An 18919-nucleotide genomic window follows, 5' to 3' on the forward strand; every position below is an offset into this window, starting at 1 on the left:
CACCAGCAGGAACAAGCAGTGTTGCAAAGCAAGATTGGAAAGGTTCTAATCCCTTATATACAGAAAAACAGGAAGTGACATACAGGAACAGGACGTGACATACAGGAACAGCAAGTGACATACAGGAACAGAAAGTGACAAAACAGGAAGGAGAGGTGTAGCCATCTTGGATAGGGGAAAGAGAGAAGTGCAATAATATGGCTCCGAAGGAAGACGGGATCACCAGACGCCCACACCAGGTGAGTGTAATGTCCCAAGGTGCGTCAGGAAGCAGATGGACCACCGTGTAAGTATGCGGCATGCCCGAAAACCATCAGGCATTACTGGTGCATTCCACCACGCCGTTGAAATGGCCACAGCAGACCACAATGCTGTACCGCGGTGCTCCTGAAGTGGACAGGAGCATGGACAGAGTCAGCATCCTCCCCAAGTATTATCACTGATGGGATAGCCTTTCCAATGGACAATAGATAGCTTGGACCTTGTACTCAGGTACCTCATTGACCGAAACCGGAGGTGGACAAGAAAAAACCCTCCTATAGGGATTCAACTGAGAGGCATGAAAAACAGGATGTATCCTCCAAGCATGTGGGAGTTGAAGTCGAAAGGGCACAGGATTCACCACTTGAGTAACTTTGAATGGACCATAAAAGCGTGGCTTAAATTTACTACTTGATAACTGAAAAGGTAGAAACTTCGAGGACAGCCAGACTTTGTCATTGACTTGGTATAATGGAGATTGGTGGCGATGGACATCAGCAGTGTCCTTAATTTTCTCCTTAGCTTCTTGGAGATGGAAATTACCTTTAGATCGTATGGCTCAGAGGTGGCGAATAAAGGAGGCTGCCGCTGGAAACCGTATAAACAAAAGAATGGGGTAGTCTTGGATGCACTATGGACCGAGTTGTTGTAGGAGTATTCTGCCAATGGTAGGTAGGAGGACCAGTCGCTCTGAGTCGCATTGCAATAACAGCTGAAGTATTGCTCTAGCCCTTGATTTAAGTGTTCCGTTTGTCCATTGGTCTTGGGATGGAACCCGGAGGACAAGGCCACATCAATATGAAGAGCTTTACAAAAATGTTTCCAGAAGCGTGATACATAGGGAGGACCTCGATCAGATACAATCACCCGTGGCAGGCCATGGAGGCGGTATATCTCCTGTATGAAGATGCTTCAGAGTTCTCTTGCAGTAGGTAGTTTTTTAAGGGTGGTAAAATCAGCCATCTTGGTGAAAGAATCTATTGTCACCATTATAACCCGGTTACCAGAAGATGGAGGCAGAGAGGAAATGAAGTTGGTGTATATGGTATGCCATGGAGCCGGTGGAACGGGTAGGGAGTGAAGCAATCCCATGGGTTTAGTATGCAATGTTTTGGCTTGGGCACAGACAGGACAAGATGACACATAGACTTTGGTATCTTTTCTTATTGACGGCCACCAGAAAGAGCGAAGTATCAGTTCTAGGGTAGCCTTGAAACCACGATGACCAGCCACGGGAGAATTGTGACACATATGGAGGGCCTCTAGCTGCACCTTTTGTGTGTGAAGAAATAAAGCCCTACCATGGTAGTAGTGTGTGTCATGTTGCTTAACCAGATCGACTAGCTTCTTCCATTCTTCTTGGTTCATGGATTTATATTCAGAATGAACCCTGTCTAGGAAGGATTGAACCATGCCAACAATCCTTTGCGGCTCGATTATGTTCTGTTGTGGGGGTGTAGGTCTTTCTGGATAACGACGAGTCAAGGCATCTGCCAAAGTGTTCTGAGATCCTGGTATAGAGGAGACGACAAAGTCATACTGGCTAAAAAAGTAAGCCCACCGGGCTTGACGGCTATTTTGGCATTGAATGTTATGGATACATTGAAGATTTCTATGGTCTTTCGAAGGGTTCCTTAGTTCCCATTAAGAACAGCCTCCATTCACGGCAGGCCAGCTTCATGGCAAGTAGTTCCTGTTCTAGAACAGAGTAGTTCCTTTCAGAGTCTGACAGGACATGTGACAGTTAAAACACAGGTTGTTCCTGTCCGTCGTCTTCTTGTGGTTGGAGGAGGACGGCACCAACAGCTCTGTCCGACGGGTCTGTCTCCATGAAAAATGTCTTTGTTGTGTCAGGGTGTCATAAAATGAGTGCATGCGTGAAGACCTTTTTTAGGGACTGGAAAGCCTGTTGAACCCTTGCCCAAGATATTCCTTTTTTAAGATTTGGGATATGTAGCTGGTTTGGGGAGCAAAGTTGTCACTGAATTGACGGTAACATTTTGCAAGACCTAGGAAACACTGTGTTTCTTAGGTCGAAGGTGATGGCCAATCCAAAATAGCCTGTACCTTTTGAGGATCCATGGCTATTCCTGTCTTGTTGATTCTGTAATCCAAATATTCTACCTCAGATTTGCCAAATTCAAATTTTTCAGGTTTACAGAAGAGACTATTTTGGAGTAGTGTTTCCAGGACTTGCATGACATGTGTGCAATCTAACTCAGGAGCTGCTGAGTAGATCAATATGTCGTCTAGTTAGATAACCACTATCTGGTTTAGGAGGTCCAAGAACACGTTGTCCATAAACCTTTGAAAGATGGAAGGGGCGTTAGCCAGCCCAAAAGGCATCACTCAGTATTCGAAATGCCCTAACGGGGTTCCAAATGCGGTTTTCCACTCATCCACTTTTTTCGATTAGAAGGAGATGATAGGCACCCCTGAGATCCAACTTGGTGAACATTTGAGCCCCTCTTACCGACTCCAGTATATCCTTAATCAAAGGCAACGGATAGCGGTCTTTGATGGTGACTTTATTCAAGCCTCTGAAGTCAATACATGGTTGGAGATCTTTAGTCTTCTTGAGGACGAAGAAGAGGGGGGCCCTGGCAGGTGACGAGTATCATACAATAACGCCACTCTGGAGATTTTCCTCAAGGTATTGTCTGAGAGTCTCTTTCTCGGGTTCAGTGAGAGAATAAACTCTACCGAAAGGTCCTGTTGCCCCAGGTTCCAATGGAATGTCACAGTCAAACTCCCTATGAGGAGGTAATGTCGCATTCATAGGCTTCTGAAAGATGTCAGCGTATGTATGGTAGTGACTTGATACGCCTTGGACGGAGTTAACGGAGGTACAGGCTTCCTTTCTTATCATAGGCATTACCTTAGGTGACCAGTATTCTTCAGTGGGGTAACAGAATTGTTGACAGAAATGAGATGACAGGGAACTAGTTATTGTCTCCCAGTTGATATACGGGTTATGTCTGATTAGCCAAGGTATACCTAAGATCATGACGTGGCTGGGTGAGGCGATCAGATCAAATGGCAAGTGATCCTGGTGTTTTTCAAATGTAAGTTGTAATAACGGTGTCATGTCTGTAACTGGACCGGAAATGAGAGGAGTTCCGTCCACAGTATGGACTTGTTCTGGGTTCTCTTTAGGGACACGACTAATTTGCCTCTCCTTAGCCCATGCTTCATCCAAGTATGGCACCACTATCCAACAATGCTAGTATCTTCTCTTATGCTCCATCTGGCAGCCTTACAAGCATAGGCAGAAGAAAGAGAAAGGTGGAAGTTTCGTTCCAGGTACAGATCGAATGGATTCCATTCCATTCCGTCCTCTCCCTTCTCACAGAGGACGGGATTTGACATTTTCCCACTGCCTAGGAGGACGAGTGGAACAATTGCGAATCATGTGCCCTGTGTCGCCACAATACAGACACAGTCCTTGTTTTCTTCTGTGTTCACGTTTGGCCTCCTCAGACAGGGGTCCCCTAGTTAAGCCTATCTGCATAGGTTCTTCTCCGGTGGAAGGCTGTATGTCGGAAATGGGGGTTTCTGTTTTACGAACGTTAGGGCGGGTTACTCCGGTATGCTGCTGGAGTTGTGACTTTCGTCTCTCCAAACGACGTTCATTGAGATGATGTTCAACTGATAATGTTAAGTCCATTAGCTCAGTCATAGTCTCAGCACGAGGAGAATGTACCAACTCATCTTTGCTTTCTTCTCGCAGCCCTCTGCAAAAAAGGGTTACCAGTGTTCGTTCCACCGAAGTAGTAGTAGTTTCTGCCGCCAATTGCCTGAAACGTTTGATGTACTGCAAGACGTCCTGACTTCCTTGTTGGATGTCACTCAAGGCTTATTCCGCTGATGTCTCCAGCCCAGGTCTTTCAAACAAACATTTAAATGACGCAAGAAAAGACTCATAATTAGAAAGTCGTGGGTCTTCTGTGGCTACCACCAAGGGTGTTGCCCATGCTAGTGCAGGACCAGACAAGGCACTAATCAGGTACCCAACTTTAGTTCTATCCAAGGAAACCTGGGCTGGATGAAATGCAAAAAACACAGTCAAGGAATCCAAGAATTCCTCCAGCTTGTTGGGATCTCCAGAGTAACAAGGAGTAGAGGCAGAGACCATGGGTACATCGGATGTCTTGGTTGTCAGCATGTGACGTAAGGCTAAGTTTTCTTCTCGTAGCTGTTGTAGTTCTTGGGCTTGTTGTTGAACCATCTGCACTAATGCCTGTGCTGTTTCTACCGACCCTTCGGTAGGAGAGGACCGTAAAGTATCTATGTGGGTTTTTGGGCGTTGCAGTCCGTCGGGTTTAGGGTCTTTCTTACCAGTCTCGAGGCGTTGGGACGGTTCCCGGCTTCGGTTCTTGGAAGTCCTGGTTTGGCCGAGATAGGGGCGACCCCTTCCGGTAGCCACGGTGCTGCTGACAATGAAAGCCTAAGCAGCCAGTGCCCTCCAGAAGGAGTCCAGAGTGCAAAACCTCGGAGGGAAAAAACCTCTGACGTTGATGATGTGACCCCAGAAATAAAGGAGAAGACAAGGAGCCAGAAAACACTGGAAAACTAGGAGCCCAAAAAGGAACCAGGAGAAGACTGGAAGACAAGATGGAACAGAAGGTGCAAGGTGAAAAATAAGCACCAACGGAAGGAAGAAATCGCCAAAAGAGGAGCCACGGAACCAACAAGAGCGAGGACACACCAGCAGGAACCAACAGGAGCGAGGACACACCAGCAGGAACAAGGAGTGTTACAACGCAAGGAAGGAAAGGTTCTGATCCCTTATATACAGAAAAAACAGGAAGTGACATACAGGAACAGGAAGTCACATACAGGAACAGGAAGTGGCATACAGGAACAGGAAGTGACAAAACAGGAAGGAGAGGTGTCGCCATCTTGGATAGGGAAAAGAGTGAAGTGCAATAATAGGAAGGGGGATCGCCAGACGCCCACACCAGGTGAGTGTAATGCCCCAAGGTGCCTCAGGAAGCAGATGGGCCACCGTGCAAGTATGCGGCATGCCCGAAAACCAACGGACATTGCGGGTGCTTTCCTCAACGCCGTTGAAATGGTCACAGTGGGCCACAATGCTGCACCGTAGCGCCCCTGAAGAGGAGGGAGAGGCGCCGCGGCTGCACCACGGCCAGCAAAGAGAAAACGGGTAGCGCCGCAAGTCGCGAGTCGGTTCGCGGCGTAACAGATTTTGACCTTTGTTTTTTCAATGAATTTCTTGTGTTTTTATAAAATAAATTAGTATTTCATAACCATATATATCAACTCCATGCCTGCGGTCAGGCCCTGCATCCAACCGCCCGTGGACAGCCGATCCCATGCTGTGTATGGTCTTCAGTTTTGCACGTCACAGAGTTGACCACAGCCAGACCATGCATCTAAACCCCCTGCCTCAGGCAGCCAACATCAGGCATGGCCTTTGGCCATGCACGTCAAGGGGCTGGAGGCAGGGAGAGGCCTGCGGGTAGGCCATGCATCCAACCCCTGGCTGCTGTGGGTTTGGGCACTGAGGCTGGTGCCTAAACTTCGCAGGCACCCACGGCTGACTATGTAATGTTATCATATAAAAGGTGTGATTTTAAGTAAGGTGGACTAAAGGACTTCTTCAAACTGTCAGAACACAAAAATAAAAAGTGGGCTTATTGGCTTAATGATGGGGTCAGCCTATCAACATCTATAATACACCTATTGTCTTTGTCAAAATGTCACCAATAGTTATAATCAAATGTATATTGTATTAATTCACACAGTGCAATGTTTAATAAAAGTATTTGCCATGGAAGCTTTTAGTAAAGTTTTATTAAAAATATCAATAGGTCTTTGTATTTTTTTTCCAATACTTTTGAAGCTACAAAGTGCAGCTATAGAACCAACCGTAAGGGACCCTGCACACTAGCTGAAGAGCATAGAGCTCTAGCTAGGAGTACTTTAAAAAATATGACAAGCTCTCTTGGAGTCATGGATATAATGATCCAGGAGAATTACTGTATTTTTTAATGTTGCTGGGGGAGGGGGCTGCTGTACTCCCTGCAACCCCACAACATCAGCAAAAATACTTGGTGGTTCCCCAGCACTTTCTAGGGACACCACAAGGCCCCAAACAATATACTTAAAAATCCCTCGCAGGGTATTATGGGACACTCATTGCAAGCAGTAGTGAATAATAATAGAGCAGCACCTGCCTCTTATTTATTATTCATTTTGACATCTTCTCAAGCAGTATCCTACAGAACAGCTAAAAGAGTTAGGGCCATATGTAGGTAAAACGTGTTTTGCGATTCTCATATTGCGATTTTTAGGGAATCGCAATTAGAGAATCGCAAAACGCAATGTAGGTAGGATTAGCAAAATATTTTGCGAATCCCACATATTCCTTATTTGCGAATCGCAAATTGAGATTCGCAAATAAGGAACACCTTGCCATTCATTCCTATGGGCTAGAAGGCCCATAGGAATGAATAGGAAGACATTCTCAATTTGCGATTCTCAATTAGAGAATCGCAAATTGAGAATGCAATTTCAAGGTTGCAAGGGTGTCAATAGGACACCCTTTTGCACCCCTGAATTAAACATGTGTGCACATGTGGCGCACATACATGCGCCTAGGGCAAGTATGTGTGTCACATGGCACTTTGAAAAATGCAAAAAAGTGCATTTTTAAAGAAATCGCAAATTACCACCAACCTGAAGTTGGTGGTAATTTGCGATTCCTTAAGCCAAAATCGCACAACTTGGGTGCTTCCTACATTGCATTTAAGGAATCGCAATTTGGGATTCCTTAAATGCATTTGCAAAATAAGGAATCGCAAATTTTGCGATTCCTTATTTTGCGTGTGGGTTTTTATGTGCTACATAGCACACTGCCCAAATTGCGATCGCAAACGCTGAAATTCTGCAAATTTCAGCATTTGCGATCGCAATTTGGCTTCCTACATATGGCCCATTGTCCTTTTCCTCTGCTCACAGAGAGAAGCAGCAGCTGCAGGCCAATCCAATAGAGCAATAGCACAGAAAAGAGCAAGTATTCCTCCTGGCATCTCTTCTTCTCAGCAGGGTCTTCTTGTTTACAGAAATGATCTAAACTTTTGGTGTTTTAGGTCTAATATTTGTAGCGTATTTTCTCTTTGTAGTCTTTGTTTCAAGAGTCTCTGAGCACAGTAAAAAGCAGTCCTGCCCTTCCTGATCTAGTCCAGCTTCACTACAGAAGGTGAACACAGCATTGTGCAGAGCAGACACAGCCTATTCAGGTGCCAGTGAAAACTCCTCCCACCACTCTAAATGCAAAAATGTCTATTCAGCCTGACTATGTGTCACCCAGGAAAGGCAGGATACACCTCAACCTACACTTGTGACTGTCTAGAGTGAATGCACATCCCCAGCTCCTGTCACTCTAAACCCAGACAGTGAATACACAAACAGGCAGAGGCACACAGGATGGTTAAACAAAAAAATGTCTACTTTCTAAAAATGGCATTTTAAACACTGTTGGAAACAGCCCCACTCCCACTCCGCAGGGTGGTGGTGGACCTTCCCAACACACTGTGGTAGCTTGGCTCGAGTGGTCAGGAAACAGGCGCAGTGCTAAGCATACAATATACCCATACAATAACCATGCGTGCATCCGTTCCAAAAACGACTCTACACCGTAAAAATTATGAAAATATTCTTTCTTTATCTTTTTCTCTTAGTTGCTGATTGGAAAAATAAATAGGTCAATCACAATATACAAGTTTCAGTTAGTGCAGGTCAAATAAATATCGGCTGTTTGATGAAATAAATAGGGGTGATCATAAATAACAGGGCATAAATACAAGGGCAATATATACAGACAATTAAATACTTTGAGGCAATAAATACTGTACCAATAAATATTGTACACCAACAAGTCCTGTGGACCTATAAATATAGTGCAGCAATAAATAGATAAAAATTCAATAAATACAGTATCCCCAATAAATAATTACAAGTATACAGCACCCCTCATATAATCAGATGACACTTCCCTTCTTAAGGGCTGATTTGGCCCAGGCACAGCTTGTAGGGTTGTGGAAGGCTTGAGGGGGGAGGCTACTCCCTGGCTGGGACAAGGCTGAGGCCTAAACTGAGGTAGATCAAAGGGGGGGAATACCAATGCCCTGGCTTTCCTTCTCCACACAACCTCTCTAGGTTAGTCCCAGTTCACCCCAGGCACAGTCAGGTGGGTTTCAGCACCTCCCTAGCCCCTTAGAGCAGTCTCTCAGGTCTCCACAGGGCCTTAGGCGCCCTCTACTCCACTTACTGCCCTTTTTCTGATGTTCCGACGCCGCTGGAGTCGTGTCGACGCCGTGAGGCGGTTCCGGTTCGGTCTCGGCGGCCTCGGCACAATGTCAGTTCTTTGACGACGCCGGCAGGCGGTTCCGGTCCGATGTCGGTGGCCTCGGTTCGATCTCGACCTCCGATTCGACGGCGTCGGGCAGTCTCTTCACGATGTCGACTTCGGGCGGCTCCGGTCCGATGGCGCTCTCGGCTCCGATGACGTCGGCCGGCCTGGCCTCGATGTCGACTTCCGGCGACTCCGGGGTGCGATCCTCACCCCCGACCTCCGGTGCTCCTCCACACAGGTTCCGGGCGACTCCGGAGTGCGATCCTCACTCCCGACCTCCGGTGCTCCTCTACCTCGGTCTCCGACGACTCCGGAGGGCGGACTTCACTCCTCCGATGACGCCGCTCGCTCGACCTCGGTTCACTTCCTCCTCGACCTCTGGTATTCCTCACGACCTCTGTCGGCGCCCTCTCACGACCTCAGGCGGCTCCGGGTACGACGTCTGCTACTTCAGTCAGCGCCGCTTCTCCACCTCGGGCTCCAGGTCTTCAGGCTACTCGACGCCGGACTCCAGGGAAACCAGTTCTCAGGTCAGAATCTTGCTGCTTTCTGCTTCTAAGGCCTGTTCCTGCTGTTCAGGTCCTTAGGATGAGTTTTTCTGTCTTCTTCCCACACAGGGCTATAGGCTGGGATCCATCAGTAGGGACAAGTATCAAGGGTGGGTTTATGGACCCCACTCCAGGCACAAGTTTCCACCCCTGCTGCTTCACTCCTTCCTCCTTCACTGTCGTGCTCCTCTCTCTTCACCAGTCAGGTGCCAACTGCCAGCTCCAACTGCCAACTCTCTCTCTTAACCTCCCAACATTCTAAACGGTTTCCAACTGTCACAGAGTTCTGGAACCTCCTGGAATGTTCTGGAAGGTGCTGGTAGGTTCCAGTGGATGCTGGTGATGTCACAGGTGGCCACCATTTTGTGCTTCAGGCCCTCAGGCAGAAGTTTTCAGGGGTAATTAAAATGGCTCCCTGAATCTGCATCAATATGAAAAATGAAAACAACTGAGGGAAAAAGGGCCAAGTCCTACACAACCCCCTTCCAGCCAAAAGCCAGGGTAGACCGATCAATGCCTTGATGGTCTTCCCTGCTTGGGGCGAGAAAAGGTGGACGCAGGCCCGCAACGGCAGGAGCACCCGCAAGTTCTCCTCCGCTCTGGAACCCAATGGTTCCCTAACAAACCTCCCTGGACCAACAAAACCACCCCACGGGGGCTCCCTAGCTAGTTGTGGCCAGGACCGGCCCCTGGGCCATCCAGATGTCTCTGGCCCGGGTGATCTCGCGGAGTGGGGGGCAGTAGCCCCAGGCCTGTAGTGCCCATTGACCACTCCGGTCCTCCTCCTTGCAGTCCTAAACTGCCTCTGGTCCTTCTTCCTGGGGTTCACACCCTTAGGCTGACCAGCCTTCCGGGGCGAGGCTCTCCTCCCCCTAACTCTCCTTCTGGGATTCCTCACCCTACCCTGCGAGGCACCCTCAGACCAACACTTCCTCCTCAGTCTAGGGCCTTGACCCCTCAACTGATCCTTCAACCTAGGGTCTAGACCCTTAGGCTGAGTCGGTGCCCGAGGCGAGACCTTCCTCCCTCTGCACCCCCTTCCAGATTTCAGCACCCTCCTACCGGGAAAAGTACCCCTGGAAGTCAATTTCGGGGGGACCCGGTTAACCGAGGCCCCACCCGCCAGGTCAGGCAACCCCTGAGCCTGGCATCCCAGCCCAGAACCTAAACCCTGAAACTGGGCCAACCCCAGAACCTCAGGCGCGCTGGTTACAGTCGCCCTGGGTCCTCCTGACACTAGGGGCTCCCCTGCACTGGATGGCACTTCGGGACAGCCTAGGCTCCCAACCTGGGGCTCCCTTGCGGAACTCTCCAGGCCCTGAGACTTCGGTTGGGGCACCTCGGGACACCTCCCCGTCTCACGCCTTCCTACAGATAGGTCGTGAGGCCCTACAACCCTCTCTCCCTGGGACCTAGCTGGGCTATCTGCCACTTCTCTCACCTCGCTGGGTTGGGAGATCTCTGCACTACCCCCTTCAGGTTCACACCCCAATGCCTCCTCAGACACCCTGGTGATGTCATCCTGGGGTAAATAAACTTCTAGCTCCTGTGGAGCTTCTGGTATGCTGCCACCAGTGTCCTCGCTGGACACACTCATCTGGAGGGCACGCAGCTTCATCTCTTTCAGTCTTATCTCATGAGCCATCCTCTGTTTCTCCGTCTCATGAGCCATCCTTTTCTCCTCCATCTCTTTCTCCAGCCTTGCTAAGTCCCATGTGAGCTGTCTTTCCTCCCTCCGGTCTGTTAACTTCACTTTAGACAAGCCACCGCTAGAGGCACTGCTGCCCTTCCTAGAAAGTGTCCTGGGCCCTGCTGACAGGTTCCCCACCTCAGGTTGGTACATCTCGCCCACTCAGGTTAGAGGACAGGTTTTGTGCAGTAACAATGCAGGGGGGTACCTTTAGTAATACCTCCTCCCACCACCAGAGTAAATTTGGAAAAAAACAAAAACCCACAATTAGGAAGGCCGCTGTGAGAAAACTCCCGGTGTAGGCCTATGGACTACCCACAGTTATTGTTGAGTATATGTAGGCACAGCTCTATCCCACCGCTGAACACCAATTTATGTTGGAAACAGCCCCACTCCCACTCCGCAGGGTGGTGGTGGACCTTCCCAACACACTGTGGTAGCTTGGCTCGAGTGGTCAGGAAACAGGCGCAGTGCTAAGCATACAATATACCCATACAATAACCATGCGTGCATCCATTCCAAAAACGACTCTACACCGTAAAAATTATGAAAATATTCTTTCTTTATCTTTTTCTCTTAGTTGCTGATTGGAAAAATAAATAGGTCAATCACAATATACAAGTTTCAGTTAGTGCAGGTCAAATAAATATCGGCTGTTTGATGAAATAAATAGGGGTGATCATAAATAACAGGGCATAAATACAAGGGCAATATATACAGACAATTAAATACTTTGAGGCAATAAATACTGTACCAATAAATATTGTACACCAACAAGTCCTGTGGACCTATAAATATAGTGCAGCAATAAATAGATAAAAATTCAATAAATACAGTATCCCCAATAAATAATTACAAGTATACAGCACCCCTCATATAATCAGATGACACTTCCCTTCTTAAGGGCTGATTTGGCCCAGGCACAGCTTGTAGGGTTGTGGAAGGCTTGAGGGGGGAGGCTACTCCCTGGCTGGGACAAGGCTGAGGCCTAAACTGAGGTAGATCAAAGGGGGGGAATACCAATGCCCTGGCTTTCCTTCTCCACACAACCTCTCTAGGTTAGTCCCAGTTCACCCCAGGCACAGTCAGGTGGGTTTCAGCACCTCCCTAGCCCCTTAGAGCAGTCTCTCAGGTCTCCACAGGGCCTTAGGCGCCCTCTACTCCACTTACTGCCCTTTTTCTGATGTTCCGACGCCGCTGGAGTCGTGTCGACGCCGTGAGGCGGTTCCGGTTCGGTCTCGGCGGCCTCGGCACAATGTCAGTTCTTTGACGACGCCGGCAGGCGGTTCCGGTCCGATGTCGGTGGCCTCGGTTCGATCTCGACCTCCGATTCGACGGCGTCGGGCAGTCTCTTCACGATGTCGACTTCGGGCGGCTCCGGTCCGATGGCGCTCTCGGCTCCGATGACGTCGGCCGGCCTGGCCTCGATGTCGACTTCCGGCGACTCCGGGGTGCGATCCTCACCCCCGACCTCCGGTGCTCCTCCACACAGGTTCCGGGCGACTCCGGAGTGCGATCCTCACTCCCGACCTCCGGTGCTCCTCTACCTCGGTCTCCGACGACTCCGGAGGGCGGACTTCACTCCTCCGATGACGCCGCTCGCTCGACCTCGGTTCACCTCCTCCTCGACCTCTGGTATTCCTCACGACCTCTGTCGGCGCCCTCTCACGACCTCAGGCGGCTCCGGGTACGACGTCTGCTACTTCAGTCAGCGCCGCTTCTCCACCTCGGGCTCCAGGTCTTCAGGCTACTCGACGCCGGACTCCAGGGAAACCAGTTCTCAGGTCAGAATCTTGCTGCTTTCTGCTTCTAAGGCCTGTTCCTGCTGTTCAGGTCCTTAGGATGAGTTTTTCTGTCTTCTTCCCACACAGGGCTATAGGCTGGGATCCATCAGTAGGGACAAGTATCAAGGGTGGGTTTATGGACCCCACTCCAGGCACAAGTTTCCACCCCTGCTGCTTCACTCCTTCCTCCTTCACTGTCGTGCTCCTCTCTCTTCACCAGTCAGGTGCCAACTGCCAGCTCCAACTGCCAACTCTCTCTCTTAACCTCCCAACATTCTAAACGGTTTCCAACTGTCACAGAGTTCTGGAACCTCCTGGAATGTTCTGGAAGGTGCTGGTAGGTTCCAGTGGATGCTGGTGATGTCACAGGTGGCCACCATTTTGTGCTTCAGGCCCTCAGGCAGAAGTTTTCAGGGGTAATTAAAATGGCTCCCTGAATCTGCATCAATATGAAAAATGAAAACAACTGAGGGAAAAAGGGCCAAGTCCTACAAACACACAATGTAAAAATCACCTTTACTAAAAGGTGTGTTATTAAATTCTGAGTTCAGAGAGCCTAAACTCCATATCTCTGGCTGTTCCTAATTGAAGGTTACACTTGTAAAAGTTTCCAGTTAGCTCCATTGATAGCCTATGGGAGAGCTAGTCCTGGCAACAGTGAAAAACAAAAGACACAGTGCTTCACTATTACGACATGTTAAACACACCAGTACTTGTCCTCCCTTTCACAAACATGCCACACTGCCCTTGGGGGTACATTGGGCCTACTTTAGCGGTGCCTTACATATAGTAAAAGGGAGGATTAGAGCCTGGCAAGTGGAAACACATGCCAGGTTGAAATGACAGTTACAAACTGCGTTTGCAGACACTGCAGTGGCGTGTCTGAGACACATTTGAAAGGCTGCTTGTTTGGGTGGCACAATTTGTGCTGCAGGCCCACTAGTAGCATTTGATTGAGAGGCCCTGAGCACACATAGTGAATAAGATGTGTGCTGGTGTGTAATGTCGATATAGGTGTATAAGTATTTTTGATAGTGTTCTATTGATCATTGACAGCATGTATGAGTGAATCTATAGGTAAGTGATTAGATGTGTATGTAGATCTAGGAATCACTGAGTGGGTTTTTAGAAACTTGTATTGGTGTGTCAATGGATTCAAATATGGTACTCTGTATTTTACAGTGAGTGATGAAAGGTTATACTAAAGTATGATGAGGTGTATCTGATTGTCACGTGGATGATGTCATCAGTGATGTCATCAGTGATGTCATTTGAGATGTCATCAGTGATGTCATCAGTGATGTCACTGACCATGTCATGAATGATGTAATATGTGACATCATCAGCAGTGGATTGCGGGAGTGCGAGTTATAGTTAGCAGAACTAACTATAACGGAGGAATTTCAATGGTTTTGTACGAGTAAAATGTCCAGCTAACTATAACAGCCCTGAAACCTACGCTTTTTTCAGTGAATTTCTAAGGTTTTTTAAATGCTAATTCCTAACTATAAGATGTCTGAAACCTATGGTTTTTTCAGTGAATTTCGACGGTTTTTTAAATGATATTTTTTAAATGTAATAATACTTATATGTATTTTTTTCATTCTTATTTTCTACAGTTTTTTAACTGTTTATTATTACATATTTTATTTTTTTAATTACATTATATATTTTTAATATAAATGGAAATAAAAATGTTTTTTAAAATATTGAAACTGAAATATTGTTTTTTTTGTTTAATGTATAAGTGCAGAACTATAAGTGTGTTGGTTAGTTAGGGGACTGCATGCATAGTGGATAGGTGTTTGAGGCAGTCCATGTGCCAAGGCCTGGCTCAGTGCATGAGTACTTGGGTACTGACTGAATGATTAGACTACTGCAAGGAGAGTGCCTGGGTGAATTTTTAAGTGGTTGGGTTTTGGCGCAGTGAATGGATTAGTACATGGTGCTGAATGGGTCACTAGAGGAGTGCAAGGGGAGTGACAGGGTGTTTGGTGGAAGTGTATGTATACTGACTGGCGAATTGAAGGTGTAAAAAAAAAGTGTGTAGGTGGTTAGAGGACTGCATGCATAGTGGATAGACGTTTGAGGCAGTCCATGTGCTAATGCCTGGCTCGCTGCATGAGTACTTGGATACTGACTGAATGATTAGAGTACTGCAAGGAGAGTGCCTGGGTGAATTTATAAGTGTTAGAATTACTTTTCAGGATCAGTATTGGGCTCAAAGATGCAGCACTGAGGTCTCTCCTGATAACAGGTGAGTAAATCGGAATTCGTAGTATGGCTGATTTTAGAGGAATATTTGTAAGTTCCAAAACTCCACACTTAGAAGAATTTCCAAGTGAAACCAGTCAATGTTAGCCTATGGAAGGAAATGCAAGTTACTGGTAAGTACGGTTAGAATTACTTTTCAGGATCAGTACTGAGCTCAAAGATGCAGCACTGAGGTCTGTCCTGATAACAGGTGAGTAAATCGGAATTTGTAGTTCAGCTGATTTTACTTTGGTCCACTATATCTAGAGCCACTTTCCTACACCATCCTCTCCCTTCAGCACTGTGTAAACGCGCCCTGTGTCTGTTTTAATTTGGGAGATTAAGTCCCCTTGAATCCTGAGGGTGCCTAGGTGCAAATTAGCCCACTAGGTACGTCCAGTAAGCACCATTGCAGAGAGGTGTAAAAAGGGGCACGGCCTGCACCACCTCTCTGCAACGCAGCGCAGTGGTGCTTCCTGTAAACACCTGGTGGGCTAGTTGGTCGCCAGGGTCCCTCAGGATTGAAGGGGAATTATTTCCCCAACTTAAAACGCACCACAGGGCATGTTTTCACATGTCACCTCAGGCCCCGTCCCCTCCCTTCCTCACTGTGTAAACGTGCCCTGTGGCCGTTCTAAGTTGAGAGATTAAGTCCCCTTGAATCCTAAGGGTCCCTAGGGTCAAACTAGCCCACTAGGTACCTCCAGTAAGCGCCACAGAGCTGCGTTCCAGAGAGGTGTAAAAAGGGGCATGGCCTCTGAACACCTTTCTGCAACGCAGCTCCCTGGTGCATACTGCAGATACCTGTTGGGCTAGTTGGCCCTCAGGGACCCTCAGTATTCAAAGAGAATTAGTTCCCCAACTTAAAACGCGCCACGGGGCGAGTTTGCACAGTGGTGAAGGAAGGGGGCGTTGCCTGAGGTGGCGCTCCCTGGGGCTGCGGGGGGGGGGCAGTGTGCCCCCCCGCAATCAAAATTAGATCGAGCCCCCGGGGGTTGCGGTCCCCGGGGCTGCGGGGGGGCTGTGTGCCTCCGCCATTATTTTCTGAAAGCCCCGGGGGTGGTGGTCCCCGGGGTGGGGGGCCTGAGAGCCCGCTGCACATATTGTTTTAAAGCTCCGAGGGGTGGCGGTCCCCAGGGCTGGGGGGGGCTGAGAGTCCCCCCACATACTTTAAAGAAGATCCGGGGGTGGTGGTCCCCAGGGCTTGGGGGGCCTTTGAGCCCCCCCACCCACTTATATTGAAGCCCCGGGGGTGGCGGTCCCCGGGACTGGGTACATAATAAGTATTGCCCCCGGGAATTCACCCCCTGGGGGCTAATTAACAACCAAGCGCGGAACTCCGCGCTTCGTTTTAAAAAAAAGTTTGGCCGAAATTCGCACTGGGTGCGCGAATCTCGCAGTTTAAAAAAAAAAATCTTTCTTTGGCCATGGGGTTCTTGTGGGACCCCCTGAGCAGGCCTAGGGGGTCAGGGTGTTTCTACCCTGCCCCCTTTTAGCGTTCTGCGCGTTTGTTTTTCTGGAGGCACAAGATGGCTGCCAACACTTCCTGGTTTGAAGTGTTGACAGCCAATTAGCATAAAGCTCATGCTTGGGAGGATCCGCGGCCCTAGATATATATAAGTTTTTACTTTTCAATTTCTCAGACACTACTGAACGGATTTACACCTTTTAACCAAAAGGTACGAGTGTGAACCAAGAGCTACCTCTTTGCCAAATTTGGTGTAATTCCGTGAGCAGTGAGGGCTCGTGGGGCGCTCCGGTCTGCTCCTATCCTGAAAGTCTCGGGGTGATTCGTCAAGCAGGGGCCAAGAAAAAAAGGGGGTCCCAAAACATGTTTTCCCCATGCAATTTTCCATAGGAACCTTTAATCGCAGCTACAGCTCGAACTGCTGAACGGAATTACACCAAATTTGGCAAAAAGGTAGCCCCTTGGTTCACACTCATGCCTTTTGGTTAAATGGTGTAAATCCGTTCAGTAGTTCCTGAGAAAATCAAAAGTAAAATCATAGATATATCTGGGCGGAGCCTAACCACACATCTCATCGTGAGATCTGATTGGCTGTCAGCACTTCATCCAAGAAGTGTTGGCAGCCATCTTGGGAACAATATACATGATAGCACCTCATTAAAAAGCATTGCAGTTAATAGAATGTTTTTTTTTGATTAAACAATTTTCATTGTCAAATACAAGATATCGGCATATTACATGAATCATCACTTTGATTTCAATTCCCACACAATATGACCAGTGCTCCACATTCCATACATTTCCCCAAACATTGTCAAACTCTGTAGTGCCTCTGGCCCCCAGGCCACTTTCCACGGGTCACATTACTAGGGGAGGACGCCTGCACAGAAACAGTAAAAAATTATTAGAATTTGCAAGGTATATTTCTACTCTGGAGTGGGTGAGGCCACAGCCTCAGAATCTAACTGGTCCAACCTCTTCAGCCGCTCACGCCGCAGCTCTATCGTAGGGGAGACACAAACCCCGCCTCGGTATCTGTTCCACTTCCCCCACCGGTGGTCCCACTTCCCAGGGCAGCCCCGCCCCTTGAATACCGTTTTTTCAGCGATCATGGCCGCGTCCATATCCTTTGTCCAACCTCGTACCAACGGGGCCCCATCCACCCCCCACTTCTGTGCAATGTTGTGCTTTGCGATAGCAAAGCCCATTGCAGCCCAAGCCTGTTCGGCCAGGGAGAGGTCAGTTGCGGACCAGATGTTTAGCAGACAGAGCCGGGGGGACTTTTGCAGCGATTTATCGCACGATCTTGACATTTGACGGGTGACTGCATCCCAATAGTGTTGTATGTGTGGGCATTCCCATATAATATGAAAAAAGGTGCCAACTAGATTACAATGTCGCAGACAGAGCGTGTCAGGACGCCTACCCAGACGGTGCAAGAGCTTAGCATCAAAATAGACTCTATGGAGGATCTTCAACTGGATTAGCCGGAGCCGCATGGGAATAGCTACTTCCCTAGGGGAGGCCAATGCGTCACGCCAATCCTCCTCTTCTAAAATGCCCAGGTCCGTTTTCCAACTCCCTTTCAGTTTCCGCATTGGATCAGGGCGGTTATTAATACGTTTTTTGTATGTGAATGAAATGGCCTTGCGGTCCATGGGGTCCAGTAGCAACCTATCTTCCAAGGGGGACGAATCGGGAAGAAGGGTTCCACTCGGTATAGCTGTCAAAATGGCGTGCCTAATTTGGAGGTACCGAAATGTCTCAGAGGGCGCAAGTTGGAATTTAGTCTGAAGATCACCAAAGGCTGCCATCCTCCCCCCCACCCACACGTCCCCCACTGTGGAAATCCCTATTGTGTCCCATTTGTCGAACCCGGGGCATTGACTGAGTCGACCCAGCTTTTCAGGCTCCCACAGTGGTGTCGCCTTAGTCATGCGTTTGGACCATCCCATTTGTCGTGTGACTTTGTGCCAGGTCTCCATCGTGCGTGCGGTGGGGCCAGTTAACTGCAATTTACGGGGGCTTGTGTACAGCACCCTATTGTAACCACCCGTCCCCATGAGCCAGCAGTCAGTTAGGATCATCATATCGGCCAAACACCCAGCAGTTAATGGCGACTAACTGGGAGGCCTGATAGTAGAGTCGTAGATCCGGCAACCCTATTCCCCCATTGGTTAGTTAGGGGACTGCATGCATAGTGGATAGGGGTTTGAGGCAGTCCATGTGCCAACACCCCGCAACGCAAACATTTGGGACTTAGACCAGTTTATACTGTAGCCCGAATGGGACCCAAAAATATGAAAAATGTGCAGCACTCGTCGTATCGACCGCGCTGGGGATGCCAAATATAGCAGAATATCATCGTCGTATAAAGAAATGCGGTCCTCATGATCCGCCGTCCACTTGAGCCCCCAGATATCCGGATCCCCCCTGACCCAAACAGCCAATGGTTCCAAAGCCAGAGGGAAGAGCAGGGGAGACAAGGGGCACCCCTGTCTCATGCCTCGGTGCAGTGCGAACGTGGCTGACCTA

Source organism: Triturus cristatus, chromosome 1_2 (assembly GCF_964204655.1).
Source record: "Triturus cristatus chromosome 1_2, aTriCri1.1, whole genome shotgun sequence".
Taxonomy (NCBI): Eukaryota; Metazoa; Chordata; class Amphibia; order Caudata; family Salamandridae; genus Triturus; species Triturus cristatus.